Source organism: Camelus dromedarius, chromosome X (assembly GCF_036321535.1).
Source record: "Camelus dromedarius isolate mCamDro1 chromosome X, mCamDro1.pat, whole genome shotgun sequence".
In the NCBI taxonomy this organism is placed as follows: Eukaryota; Metazoa; Chordata; class Mammalia; order Artiodactyla; family Camelidae; genus Camelus; species Camelus dromedarius.
Genome location: NC_087472.1, coordinates 103,714,955 through 103,728,590, shown reverse-complemented (window position 1 = coordinate 103,728,590; position 13,636 = coordinate 103,714,955).

Genomic DNA, 13,636 nt, shown 5'->3' with positions numbered 1-13,636 from the left:
AAGCCTTCCCACATCACTTTTGCTCGCTCAGATAAGATCAGGTCCCTATTTTATATACTCTTGTAGTCCTGTGTATTTTTCCTTCATATAACACTTATTACAGTGTGTGTTTATATTTTTGTTTCTGTGATCATTTGATTCTGTGCTTCTCTCACCAGATGGTTGGGATTATGCCTACTTTGATCACCATTATTCCCAGCCCCTAGCACCATGAAAAAATTTGGGGAAATAATGAGTTAAAGGCGGAGATGTGAATCACATGGGGCAGTAGCAAATCATTCTCACCAAGCCCATTCTAGATCTGCAAAGCCCCAGCCAACCAGCTAAATAACTGTTTATTTTTCATGCCATCAAGAGTCTGTGGATGTCTGTAACCAAGTATGATCATGAGCATAGTAAATCTCTAGGAGGGAATTAAAATATATGGCATTCTCCACTTATTTGACCATGAACTCCCCCCTTTTTTATAGCTTATGTTATGAGACTACTTTCCTGAGAACATAATATGGGAAATGCTGTTTTAAGGACTCTACCAGCTCTAACATTAATTCTAGATATCACATAGCTGAGTTCGTAGGCTTAACCGATGGTTTTTTGTTATTTGGATAGCTGTAGATGCATGTGAAGTTAGAATAAATAATACAGAGATCCTATGTACACTTCCTCCATTTTCCCCAATGGCAAGATTTTGCAAAACTATAATGTAAAACGACAGTCAGGATATTGACAGTGATACCATCTCCTGATCTTATTCAGATTGCCCCAGCATTTTTAGGACAGTGAAATTACTCTGTATGATCCTATAATGATGGATACATGTCACTATACATTTGCCCAAACCCACAGAAATGCAGTCTATGTCTCCCTTGCTCTCTCTCTCTCTTTCTCTCTCTCTCTCCTACCATATCTACCTATGGTCTCTCAGCACTGCTTCTCCTTGCTCATGTATTTTATTCTTTTCTCTCTTTTCTTAGTTATCTTTGTCTCTTTGTGCTTAGAGCCATCCCTCCACCGACTTCAAATTTCCATGTCTTCAGTTCAAACCAGACACAGAGGATTCCTATTCTCTGGATCCTGATTCTTCCTGTGACAGAATCTGGTTGTCCTAGCCTGGAGCATATGTTGTCCTCTAATAGTCAGCAGTGGCCAGCGGCTGGGAATGACAATAAGGCACTTGCCACAGAGAACTGATATGGCTGTCTTCTTGTGGGGTGGATCTCCACGGACAGGTCAAATCTACCATGAGCAGTCTATGCAAAGCCACACCCTCATTGGGGCATTATATGGCATTTTGTTAAAACATGACACTCTCTCCTCTAGTGGATTTAGATGTTGAATTTTCAGTTGAAATGAGGATATGTTTGTGTTACATCTTAAAGTGAGAAAATCCACACAGACACATTGTACTTTCATTACTCTTCAAATCTACCTGTACCCAACCTGAACCTTTGGGAGGGTGGCAACAGCAAAGCAAAACAAGGTTAGGACAGCCCCACGTAGTATCCCACCTCCTGATTATTGTCAGTCCACCTTTGGCCCACATGTTTTTGGGACATCTTTGGATGAGGATGGGGTACTTCAGTTTTGAGTACACCTTTCTTACAATTTGTAAAAGGCAAGAAACATAGCTGGAGAAGCACATCCGGAAATATTTGCTTCCTACTGACTAAGTTTTTATCCACGTATGAATTCACCAAATAAATAGACTTAACAATAACGACAACAACAATAATAATAATACAAAGCTATTGCATTCTCCTGAGGACTAAATGAGAGGACACATGTAAAACACTTAGAACAATGCCTGGCACTGAGTAAGAACTCAATAAATGTTAACTATCATGTGGCAACTTCTTAGCACCATCAGTCACCAGTTGAGTGGAACAGTCAAAGTTCTCAAGAAGCAAACTGGACTGGACTTTGAAGGGGTCAGTGATGAGCCACGCTGACTGGTATTGCTGTGCAATGTGGTTCGGTCATAGGTAGAAATGGCCTTGCTGAAGAAAGTGATGGGCTTCCATATATATGGGTATGTTAAACATATACTTAAGGACCAGTCATCTGCTTCCTTTTTATCATAAAGTGAGACATAGAAATTTAGAACTGACACAAATTCAAACTCCAGAATAAAATAAAATTATTATCAGTAACAATTCCAGGGCCCTTTCATTTTCTTTCATTATATGGATGAAAATATTTTTAGAGAGAGCTGCCAATTTTTAAAATTTAGTCTACTGGCATGTGGGTAAGAGTGTTTTTTCTTATTCACTTTAATTTTCAGGTTGTATTTTTGGCCCTAATTTATACATCCTGACAAGAGAAATTTGTTATGAATTGGAGGAATTAAGTAATTTTAATTTGATGGGACCAGAGGGAAGAAGACATTGCACATGAATGGTATTTTTTCAGAGTGTAGTTATCAGGGTTTATCTAAAAAAGAAATGAGAGACTCTTTTACTCCACAAGTAAATGGAAATAGATTTTGTTTGTTTTAATAAGGGTCAGGCAAAAGCCTTTTGGGTATAGATGTATGTGTTATTAGTTCAAACTGAGTCTTTCTTTTCAGTGTTTCCTATTTGGGGAGCTCAATAATAGCCCAATTATATCCTAAAGGGAGAGTCACAGTAAATTTCATTCTAATTTGATATTCTAAGCTCACTAATGACTTCTAAAAATACAGGCTCTGCAGCACTGTTTACAGGGGCCAAGACATGGAAGCAACCTAAATGCTCATTGATAGATGATTAGATAAAGAAGATGTGGTGTATGCAGTGGAATATTGCTCAGCCATAAAAAAGAACAAAATAATGCCATTTGCAGCAACATGGATGGGCCCAGAGACTATCATACTAAGTGAAGTAAGTCAGACAAAGAAAGAAAAATATCACATGATATCAGTTATATGTAGAGTCTAAAAAATGATACAAACTAACTTATTTACAAAACAGAAGCAAACTCACAGACAGAGAAAACAAACTTACCATTACCAAAGGTGAAGGGGGAAGGGATAAATTAGGAGTTTGGGATTAGCAGATACAAATTACTATATATAAAATAGATAAACAACAAGGTCCTACTGTCTAGCACAGAGAACTATATTCAATATCTTGTAATAACATATAATGAAAAAGAAGAGAGAGATTAACCTTTTTTTTCAGAGAGGTCTCGGCTTAAACCTCCTGTGGGCTTATGAATTAAGCAGACTTTTCCCACCACTTTGCAGTTTTATTTTTCATTTTTTCTTTGTTTTAGTGATTGTTTATTATTCCAGAAAATATAGTATAACCACACACACATCCATGTTGCTGCAAATGGCATTATTTTGTTCTTTTTTATGGCTGAGCAATATTCCATTGCATACACCACATATGATAGTATCTAGGAATCTGCAAAACTGTTAGGAGAGTCTAAAGTTAGAGTTATGCAGCCTTGAAATAATCTTTCAGAACAGTGAATAGAGTATGACAGATGGTGTCGATTGGTACACAATAGCCATCCCAGCCCTCTTCTCCCTTGCCATTTTCTATTAAAGAGGTTTAAAAAGTACTTACATTCTTGGTCTCTCCTATAGCTACAGGTATCCATTGGGACACAGTTCCAGTCAGCCAGATGAAAGAGGAAGTCTGCTGGGAACTTCTGGAAAGGATCTTTTTTCCTTATGAATGGACAAGTGTGCAAGAGCTCTGGTACATACAGCTCCTTCACTCTTCTTTCTGCCTTGAATGTGGACATGGGATTCTGTCATGCACAGAACTTCAGCAGCCATCTTGTGACCATAAGGCAGTAACCTAAGGCAGAAAAGCCAACAGACACTTTCTTAGGGACGGGCAACTTAACCCCAGCTATCTCTAACTGCAACATCAATTTCTACCACTGAGATGGAGAAAACTGGGTTTAAATTCATTTCTTTTATGAAGTTTGGACAAAATAACACTCTAGGGAACCCCCAGAAGAAAACATCTGGTATTTCAAAGTTCTAAAAAGTTTGTCTTCTGCTGAGTTCATCCATAAAGAGCAACCTGGAAGCACAGTGCCTACATTAACCAAGAAGTCAGTGTTTATACCACGTGACAGAGCCCGTGTGCCCTCGGTATTCCTAGGATGCAGGGGCCTCAGTCATCAGGTGTCTGCAAAGCTGCTCAGTGTGAATGGTTGTGCTGATGAGAAAGCATGCTAAGTGTCAAAATGTCAAGTGCAAGGAAGGCATATGTTCACTGAAAAGCAAAGGCCTTTGGACTTCCCTGGGCTGAGCTCTCATTGAGTGCAGTGTAACTGTGTGCAGTGTAACTGTGCCCAAGTCTCAGAATTCCAGTTTCATAGAATCGTAGGGTTGCCAGATCCCTTGAAAGTAAAGTAAACACATTAATGGTTGCTTGGCACTTGGGCTGGGTAACTAGGATCGACCACACATGGGCATGGGGAATACTTTGGGGGTGATGAAAATGTTCCCAAACTCAATTATGGTGGTGTTTGCTCCATTCTATACATTTACTAAACATTATGGAATTATGCATTTTAAAAGGCTGAAATCTATGATACCATAAATTATATCTCAATAAAGCTGTTTTTAAACAGTAACTCAGTCCAACTATTCCTTCAATACATATATCCTTTTGTATCTGTTGCCCCGCCATGTCCCCTCTCGCTTTCTCTGATAGACAGAGCTGGTATCGTCTGTGCTCCCCACACACAGGTGGGCAAGTCGGGTAATTAGCTCTCTCTATGAAGAGTTTCCAGTAACAAGAGATGGAAGTTGGTATGCAACAGCATTTCCAAATTCATCAACATTTGAAACAATAAACTGAAATACTTGGGAGTTCTCAGGAGTTCCTCAAATTATAAATGATTCTATAAATACATCAACGTCCTTCATACACTTTACTCATTATTATGGATTATCTAAAAAACTCTTTAATGAATAATAGATATTAAGTTTCATCATATTTACAAAGAACAGTAGCCTATAGTGAATATTCAAAGACTAGAGAGATCAACAGAATTACTGCATATTCAATATCTTGTAACATTCAATACCTCATAACAACCTATAATGGAAAAGGATCTGAAAAAGAATATATACATATATGTATATATGTATGTATGGTCTCTGCCTCTTTTCATACTAGAAGGTATAATCTATTCCAGTTCAGTCTTTATTGACTAACTCTTCTGGTACTGGAACAGGATGCACAGCTGTCCATATTCCCCACCCAGCAGCCTGCACGCTACTGAATGTCCCATTTTTTCTGTCACTCTGAGTCACTTTACTGCTGTTCATACTGCTGGTCCTTCTGTTATTCCAAAACTCAAAATCAGATTCCACTTCTACGCGTATTCCCAAACAAAAATATACTTGCCAAAAAATGTCTCTTAGCATGTTCATAGAACACTATTTATAATCAGAAAAAAACTGGCAACTAGGCAAATGCCCATCAACACTAGAATGGATAAGTTGTGAAATAGTCACACCACTGAATTACTGTATGACAATGAGAAGAACTGATCAAGACCTATGTGCAACAATATGGCTGAATCCAATATTGAACAAAAGAAGCCAGAAAAAAAAAAAAGGACATGCTGTGTGATTCCATCTACATGAAGTTCAAAAACATGCAAAGCTAGCCCATGGTATGAGAAGATAGGAGAAGGGTTGCCTTTGAGTAGTCATTTGAGTGGGGTACGAGGTGGAGGCTGCTGGATACTGGTCATGTTATGTTCTCTTCATCTGGGTGCCAGTTACATGCAACTTAGTTTAAATTTGTTTTCAGCTGTAGGGTTAGGATTTGTGCCTTTAAGCATGTATGCTATGTTTCAGTAAGTAATTTTGAAAAAAACAACAGCCTCTATGCTACCCTGCCTAACATTTGTCTTTAAGACATCCTCACCATATGCTCCTTAAGTACAAGGATTTAGTTTTTATTCATCTTCTTCTCCCAAGTACATAGTGAATATCTAATTAATTTTCATAAAATTGAACATAAAATCGTTCCATTCTGCTGGGGTCAGTCCATCATAGCTCACGATTGGAAAAAAAAATCAATTAGATTCAGTTTTATTTAATTCAGTATCTAATTGTTGAGCTGTCAGATAACTTAGAATCTAGCAAAGAATTAGATAATAAAGATAATGTCATAATAATATCATAACAATAGCTGATTTAGTTGAGTGCTGGCTTAAGAGGAGACTGAATTAATACTTATAAAAATTGTATACATTGTATTTTTATTCTCCTTTTACAGATGAAAAAATTGAGGCACCCAAATTCTCAGCCCAAGGTCCTTGATTAAAACAATGTGAGTTGGATTCCAGAACCCCTTATCACTACCTGTATTCGTTTTCTACTTCTGTATGACAAGTTAGCACAAACTCGGTGGCTTAAAACAACATGTGTAGATTATGTCACAATTTCCACGGGTCATGAGTTTAGGTTCAGCTGGGTCCTCTGCTTGGAGTCTTAAAAGGATGCAATCAAGGTGTTAGGCTACATTCCTATCTGAAAGCTTGGCTGGGGAAGGAGCTACTTCCAAGGTCTTTCACGCTATTAGAAGAATTCATTTCCTTTCTGTTGTATGTCTGAGGTCCCCATTTTCTTGCTAGCTGTCATCTGGGGACCATTTTCAGCTCCTCAAGGCTGCCCTCGGGTCTTTGCCGCATGGTCACCTCCATAGGCCCTCTGACAACATGCCAGTTTACTGCTTCAAGGCCAGGAGTAGAAACTTTCTGACTTCTAGATCCTCTTTTAAAGGGCTCACCTGATTAGTTCAGGCCCACTCAGGATAATATCCCTTTTAATCAATTCAAAGTTAACTGAGTAAGGGCCTTACCTTATTTATATGTGCAAAATCTCTTACTTTAGCCATGTGACATAAGCTAATCATGAGAGTGAGATCCTATTATATTTACAAGTCGTGCCTATACTCAAGGGGTGGGGCAGATTATACAGACATGTACACCAGGTTCCAGGAATCTTGGGGGCCATTTAAAAATTCTGTGTACCATGTCACCCTATTTAAATACAAGCACGTTGGATGTTAGGAAAGAAGATATTGGAATATCCAATACTGATTCATCTTGGAATCACTTCCCATGGAGAGAGTTTGATGATGAGGGCATGGAGGCTAAGAGAGAGCCTACGTTCTGGAATGATGGTGCCATTGCCCATTGGGCCCTCATATGTTCACTGTGTAGCAGGGGAGACACTGGTGAAAATGCAGACAAAGTGGGTCATGGCATCTGCTCTTAAGTTCTCCCCAACTTTTATAGCTCCTCCCTTTCAGGAATGATGCAACATTCCAGAAACATGGAAGTGTTTTTAGAACAGACATTCAACCACCACCCACACAGGTAAATACATAATTACCACGGTAAGAAGCTGTTTGAAGGACAAGGGCAAGACTCTAGAGTTACGCTGCGCAATACAGTAGTCACTGGTCCCATGTGACTGTTTAAATTTAAATCAATTAAATTCAAAGCTCAGTCCTTCAGTGTCAGTAGCCACATTCCAAGTGCTTATTAGTCACATGTGGTGTACTGGACAGCACATATCTAGAACATCTCCATCATCACAGGAAGTTTTACTGGTCAGTGCTGCTAAAGTCCTACCTGAACGAGAGACCTCATGAAGACTTAGAGGTGGGGAGACCTGTGAGTCAGAGGGGATCCTGCAAGGAAAAGGCATTAGAGCTGAGTATCAAAGTACTGTAGGAATTTGGGGGGGATGAGGGGAGAGTGAGGCAGTGAGGAGCCTGGAGAACCCACAGAACAGATGGAGCCTGATGACTGAGGGGCAGGGTGGAAATACAGACAAAATCTGGAAAGCAAGGTAGGAACCAGGTAGAGAGGGTCTGTGTAGGTCATGCCAAGGATTCTGAACTTCTTTGTAAGAGCAAGATGAAGACATTTCCTCAATGCTAAAGCATGGCCAGGTTCCTGTTTTTAAAAGGCCAGTTACTCTACGTGGTTATGTAGGAATGAGAAAAGACTATAAAGGTTCTTTTTCAGTGTATTTTCTTAATGTAGAATTACATTTTTCAAATATATACCAATAAATATAGATCAAGTTTATTCATTTTAACTACAGTAAGGACTCCACTGTATGAACAAATCACAGTTGGTGTACATTTTAAAATATACAAAGCAATACATTATGTTAAGGCTCTATTCATAGAAGTAAAAGCATACAAGCATTTATAGGAATAATACAAACCGTCCTCAGGGAAAAGAGGGAGGAAAAAAGGATGGGGGAAAGATATTTCATCCTATTTATGCTATTTTCTTTCTTTTAAAAGAGATCTGAATCAATAAATGAAAAATGTTTGTAGAATCTCTGTTAAAATATATCTATTTCTGTAAGAGTGGTGAGTTAGATTTTTTGTTATTTACGTAAATGTCTGTTCTCTTTTCTTCATTCAATAGTTCATAATTAATATTTAAAAAAATAAAAGACTCTGGGCAAGAGTGGTCCTGGGACACCCAGTCAAGAGAACATTGGAATGGTTCAAGCAAGAGTTTCTGGGCACTTGGACGAGTGGGCAGATGCCAAAAGTAAAGTCAACAGAACATGACTGACTGAACAGAAGATAGCAAGGAGGAAGGAGACAGCAAGAATGCATCTCAGGTTCATGGGATGAGAACCAGGTGGATGGCAGTGCCATGGCTCTAGACTCCTGATATCGGAGAAGTTACAGAAGGGGGGTGGAGGTGTTGAGAAAGACCAATGATTCACCTCACATTTCCATAACCTCTGAAATAGTTCCACTGAGATGACAGTTGTCAGACGGCAGCATGAGTTTGGATCTTAACAGAAAAGTCCAAGCTGGAGATATAAATGTGGGAGTTACTTGATATACATATATGTTTGTGTGTGTATATATACACGTCTTAGGTTTGGATGAAATAAGCTATAGAGAAAACATGGGGTAAATAATTAGGGGCAATTGAACTGACAGAGGATTATGTTTCCTTCTCCATGGCTGCAGCCCTACTACTTTGTTCTATAGCGAATACTATTAAAATAATTATACTATTGATAGAGCTAATTATAAGTTTCTAACTGTATACTCAACCTATAAAGGTTCTCAAATACTTAAATCAGCCATTTAAAATGGGCAAAGGAGTCTTTTTTTTTTATTTGAATATTGGCTCTGCCACTTGCATGCTGCGTGATTTTTAATGAATTACTACTGTTGTGATGCTCAGTGTTTTCATCCATAAAGTGGACATGACCAGAGGACCCCTTCTCACACCAGTTTGGTTATGTGAATGAATGCACACAACTTGTTATGTTAATAAGTTCTCAATAAAGTAACATAATAACAACAATAGCAGTAATAAAACACTTATTTTATTGCACTTGGAAACTCATCAGTAGAAATTATCTACCAAATATATCCTAGACATTCATCTATACAAGAGTGATTTCTAGATGGGATGTCAAGTGCAATAATATAAGTATTACTTTCTTAATCTTTAAAATTATCAGGTTTTGGTCATTTGATATTTAAATGTCAAACTACTAACATTTTGCAACTAAATAATTACAACCCTTTAATAAGCAATGGACCTCATTTTGACGTCCTTATAAAAGCAGGAACTTTACTGCTCAGAGCAAAAACCATTCTTTCAACTACTTCATCTTATCAGCAAAAGCATTAGCTTCTTGTGTCATGGATGTTAAAGGACCCACATAATAGGAATTGTACTTTTGAATGCAGCATTTGGATTGCCCGAGATAAAAGTTGGGATGCAATGATAAATGGCCATAACCTCTAAGTTATTAATATTAACAGGCCAACTTTAGAATGTGCGTGTGAACCTCTCCATTTTATTTGCTTGCAAAATGGTTTTCACAGAACTCAGAATATTACATTTATTTGGCATATTTATTTCATTTAACTTGAAATTCTGTTTCATTCTCCTGTTGACTTATGAAGAAAACAATACCCAGGCAGGATGTTTCTGCTTCTAAAGGTCCACAGAAAACTCTTATGGGGCAAGTTAGTATTGTAAGATTAATGAGTAAATTTTAAAATAATTATTTCCTTTTCAAGAGCTCCAATTAATCTTCTCTTATCATTCTACACCTCCACATTTATCAGAATTTTTACAGATTAAAAACTTGCTCTCTCCTCTGAAAATACCAGAAAGACTTTTAGGAAGCCCCTACCTCTCCATCCGAGAGGACCCCAAGCATACATCCACCTGGGCTCTCAGGGATGTCAAATCAAGGTCTTTGCCAGCCATTCTCTCCTCACTGCAGTGGTTGTCTCACCCCACGCGTGGGTGTCCTAGGCTATGCTCTCAGTAAGTAGACCCTGAGACAAGCAGCATACTGGGGAGGCAATCCCTGAAAGCACTGGTAGGCAAAGTGCCCAGGAAAGGGGAGAAAGCCAGGGCAGGGTGGCCCATAGGGTGGCTTGCTGCTATGGGCAACCAGTCTCACTCCGGCTGGAGGTGGCCTCCAACAGGCCTGAGTTGTCCCGCCTGAGAGGCAGGGTGGCTAGCATGTTCATCCTCTCAGTCAGTGGTTGAGGGTGTTCCTAGAGACTCAACTGCTTGGCACCCATGGCCCGCCCAATGCATGAACAAGTCTGCTTCTACAGCCAGAGAAAGCCCTCAGGCCTCTATTTGCAGTAGAAAGCCTTTGGGAGGTATACCAGTTTCCTATTCTCATAACCTTAGCGGTTTAAAACAATACACATTTATTATCTTATGTTGGGAGCATAAAGTTTGACATGTGTCAGCAGGGCTGCATTCCTCATGGAAACTCTAGGAAAGAAACTATTTCCTTGCCTTTCTGAGCTTCTAGAAGCCACCTGGATTCCTTGGCACAGAGCTGCTTCTTCCATCTTCAACGCCAACAGCATAACATCTCCAACCTCTGCTTCTGTCACTGTATCTCCTCTGATTCTGACCCTCCTTACTCTCTCTTGTAAGGACCTTTGGGACTACATTAGGCACACAGGGACAATCAGGGGTAATCCCCTCATCTCAAGATTCTTAACCTAATCACACTCACAAAATCCCCCTTTTCCATGTAAGGTAACACATTCACGGGTTCTGGGGATTAGGACGGGGAAATCTTTGAGGACCAATTGTTTTATGCCCACAACAGGGGACACATGGGGCACTGAAAGTGTGTCCTTCCAGGCTAAAGTAGGCCTTTGCAAGAGAAATGTGGTTAATTAGTCTTCAAATACTTTATGGAAGGAAAAAGCAGGTGCTGCTATTACTTTTATTGAACTGATAAAAAAAAAAGACTGACGTCCTTTATCACAAACCCTCATACACATAATATCAAGGAGGACATCTAGTTGTTATTCTGGCATTAGAGTTAACATGTTTAGAGGCCAAGGATCACGGAGAAGAGAATGCCTGAATTTCAATTTCTTGTCCGTTTCATAGGGGAACAAAACACCTCAAGACAATCACATTTTAGGGGCCCATCTAATTTCAAGAAGTTTCATCAAAAGCAAAAAAAAAAAAAAAGTGTTTTCCTGGGGAACATTGCTGTACTGTTTATGAAAACAAAATCAGCAAGCGTCCACACAGGTGTTGGGAAAATATACGGAGTTGAAAACCAGAGTAAAGTCTTTGCCTGCCAGGGTGGGTTTTTGCAAGAAGAACCAATTGCTTCAAAACCAAGAGAACTTAACACTTGGCAGAAAGAATGAGGATGAAGAAAGGAGGAGGGGAAAAAACCCTGCTAGAGTCACCAACAAAAAGGGATGTCTGCCCCTTGCTGTTCTTTCTCAATCTCTCTTTTTAAATGGGGCCTTAAGAGAATTATTTCCATCTTTTTTTTGGTGACAGAATAACTTATTAATATATTCCTAGAATGACTTATTGAATACCTCCAATAAATGCAAGTCTTATGCTACATGTGGAAATTCAGAGGCAAACAAGAACTGGGCCCTGTCCTCACGCTGATCAGTCCAGTTTGAGTAGATACAGGTAACCAAACAAATTTCAGTACATCATGGTATTTCCTACTTGTGGAAGATTGAATGCTTAGTCCTTAATTCTTCAATCAGCTAAAGGCACATTATAAATCCATATCTTTTATCAGATCTTGTTCAAGGGCAGAGTTACTTCTTTGACACTTGACTTTAGCTTTGACTATGTGATTTGCTTTGGACAATGGGACGTGAGTGGACATGAGACAACCAAAGGCTTGAAATACGTTTACTCTGTTGAGCTTGTCTTTTTTTTTTAGTCTGGGGCACTGCCATGAGAAGTACATGCCCCACACAGTTACAGACTCTTCATCCTGGGCCCCTGAATGGGATCTGTTGAATTCACTACATGCCCTAGGTAGCCTCTGGTCCATGGAAGAAGAGGCATGCCAAACAGAACTGGATTCAACCTGGACCCTGGAACCTGAAATCTAGATCCCAGAGCCCTGACCATGGAACCTGGACACCAGCCTAGCCCAGTGTAGATGCACCCAAACCACAGACCTGTGAGCACTAGAGTAAATAATTGTTGCTTCAAGTCACTGAGCTTGGGGGTTGTTTGTTTTGAAGCATTATCATGGCAAGAGCTGACTGATACACTATTATAGGAGCTAGGGGTAGAGTATCCCAGAAGGTAGAAGAAGGGAAAACTAATGCTCAATACTTAAGACAGTCAAAGAGACAGCTGAGAAACAAAAACAAAAAGAAGGCCAAAAATAGAACAGAAAATAAGTAATCTTCCCACAGTAACACCTTTCCTTTTTAATCAGCAGAGGGTCAAATAAAGATGTCTTCCAAGTGCCAGGTCCCCCTGAGCACTGCTGATGTGAAAGTCAGGATGTAGTCATGACTTCTGCCCCTCGGGCCTCCCAGTGCCACCTCTTCCTTTCCATCTCTGCGCTGGGTCCCAGAGGCCTTTTGTAGAAGTGAATTGGAGAGAATTACAATCTAGAAAGCTACACTTGAAGAAAGCCAAAACGCATAGCTTTTTTATCCTTTAGCATCTTACATGGCAATCTTCTCCTTATGACATTAAAAAAAAAAGACTAAATGAGAAAACTAGTTTGCTATACACATGTTGAGTCCCATATTAGGGACAGATAAGGGATCATATATTTTTGTTGCAATGAAAGATTCTCCATTTCTCTGGACTCACCAGCCTCATTTTAAAATGTGGAAACTAAGATGCCAATCACTAACAGAGTACATGTTATATAGTCTTATGACTGGATATAATTTCAAAAAAAAATTGGCAAACTCTTCCAAAGGCTCCTCAAAACATAGTATAGAGGTTGATCTGCCTTTTATAGGTTTTCTGCTGATTAGACTTCTAAGTTTCAGTGAGCCAAGTATATAAAAATTCTTCCCAGGCGATACTTCTGAAATCCTCACCTTCTTTAAGCCCACAATGCAAATACATTAAAAAATAAGTAAAGATGTCCATGCTGAGGTCTGTATGCAAATATGAAGATGGGAGAGTACATCTACATTAAAGTAAATCTATGTGCCAGGATCCCCGAAATATTTTTCTGTCTTAAGAGATGAGTCCTTTTTAAGTTCAAATTATAGTTTCTGTGTATGTCAGATGCCTTTGGATTACTAGCTTTTATCACTTGAGAGCAAGGTAGAGATTAAGAGTCTCTTCTAAGATGCCTCCCCAAATACACACATACAAACACACA